Raw genomic sequence first — 2,180 nt, 5'->3', positions numbered from 1 at the left:
TTTTTTATTTTATTATGTTATGTTAATCACCATACATTACATCATTAGTTTTTGATGTAGTGTTCCATGATGAAAAGATCATTCTAAGCACATAGCAGACCCAATGATATTGAGTTGCCAAAATTAATTTCATAAAGACAGGGATTTTCATTGGTTTTGTTCCCTGTTATATCTTGGATGCTTATAACAGTACCTGGCTTATTATAAGTATTCAGCAAATATTTTTTGAATGAATGAATGAATGAATGAATGAACCCACAGTGATAATTTATACTAATTAGGCCTTTCTTAAATATGCAGCGAATAGTTAATTCTGGCACTATTGACAAGTGTTACTGGAGTTTTGAGCATTATTCACTGCTTTTTATCGCCCTGATTTAGTGGGCTTTTTAGATCAATACTATGTAAATTACTTGAGAGACACCGTCCCCCTCCATGTTCATTTTTGCTTTAGTCTGGACCTGGCCTTAGAATCCTCACTCCAAAGAACATTGCAATCAGAGAAGACAAGGAAATATCCCCCTCACAGGAGATAGTCATACAATGAGCATTATCTCAGGCAGAGCTGGGAAAAGGAAGACAGGCAGTAGCTCTAAGTAAAAGGAATCCCATTTTTCTTGATGTAAGAATGGGAGAGAATTCCCTTTTTAAGCTCTATTGGGTAAAAGAAAGCTGGATTAACTTTCCATCGATTTATCACTCTGTCTCTCTATCTTTCAACTAACAAGAGAGGGCCAAGGATTGCATTAGCCCACTGATTGCAGGGCTGGCTTTTTAAACCACTTAATATACATTCAACTTTGTGCATGTCACTCATTATGTAGAATTATATAATATATGTTATATATTATATACATCCAATATATAGTATATAATTGTAGCTAAATTAATTAAATTCTCATGTATGCTAGCCATTTTGACTTACATGGAAAAATATCTCATTTAACCCTACAAACAGTTCACGAAGTTAATACTATTTTTTATCCCCTCTATTTTGAAGGTGAGGGAACCGAGGCTCAGAGCAGTCAGTGAACCTGTGCAAAGTCCAGAGGCTAACGATACATCACCAAAGTGGGATTTAAAACTGGGAGGTATGACTCCACAGTGTGGACTTTTAATGCTAGGACAAAATGCCTTAGTGACACTTATATTCTCGTTATTGTTTCTCTTACTTGATTGTGAGATTCTTCAGGGCATGAACTGAGTCTTGTTCATTTTTATATTCCTCACAATACCTTTCACACACCAGCACCTTGACCATAGTGGATGCCCAGTAAAATATATCGGATGGAAGACAGTGCTTTTAGAATTGAAACACAGAGACCTATGTGCCATAACAATGAACAAATGACCCTAAGTTTACTCTGAAGCTCACTGACGTGGATGCATTTATACATATATTTTTTAACTTTTTGCAAATTAAAAAAATTCAGAAGTAAGAAGAAAACAACTAGCATGCTCAAAAATACGATGATTCAGTTTTGATCCTGCATCTTAATCTATCATCTTAATCAATTTCCCACTTGCTTTTTATCTTCTTTTCTTCATAGCAGGTACTGTGAAACCCCGCTTGGGGATAATGGTAGTAAAGAATGTGGGATTTGTTTGCTTTTGATTTGGAGAATAGAAGATTCTAGTCTCCAGTTCTGCACGTGATTAACTTGAGTGTTCTGCACGTGATTAACCTGAGTGTTCTGCAAGATGAGCTCTGACCTGGGGGTACTCAAAGAGAATGTATACTGTGGCTGTTGTTTCAGAGGTGGTGGAAATAGTCTATGAAAACTTTGGGTGAACTGGACTTGGGAACACTTTTTCCTTCACACCGGGGTCAGTAAGGTAGGAACTGGCGAAGAAGGTTTGTGCTCAGTGGCCTTCTCTAATCTGGTGTCTGCCGGTGAGGTCCTGAGGCAGTGTTAAGTTCTTACATTGATTTCGGATTCCCCATATCTTGTATCATAGTTACATTAATGGCCATGAGTGCCAGTAGCACCATCGGTGTGAGATGATGATGATCACCATCAGGGGCGAAGCCACTAGAGTGATTGGTTATAGTCTAAGACGTTGATAAGCCATGGTCACCAGAAGGGTTACTGCATTAAAAGGCAATGCATATTTATGCACACACTCTTCTGTTCTGCCTCTGCTATTATATCTCTGGGTGAGAGAGTGAAGCCAAGGTC

The sequence above is a fragment of the Phoca vitulina genome, unplaced genomic scaffold (assembly GCF_004348235.1).
Source record: "Phoca vitulina isolate PV1807 unplaced genomic scaffold, GSC_HSeal_1.0 scaffold23, whole genome shotgun sequence".
Classification (NCBI taxonomy): domain Eukaryota; kingdom Metazoa; phylum Chordata; class Mammalia; order Carnivora; family Phocidae; genus Phoca; species Phoca vitulina.
This window is presented reverse-complemented; position numbering follows the sequence as displayed.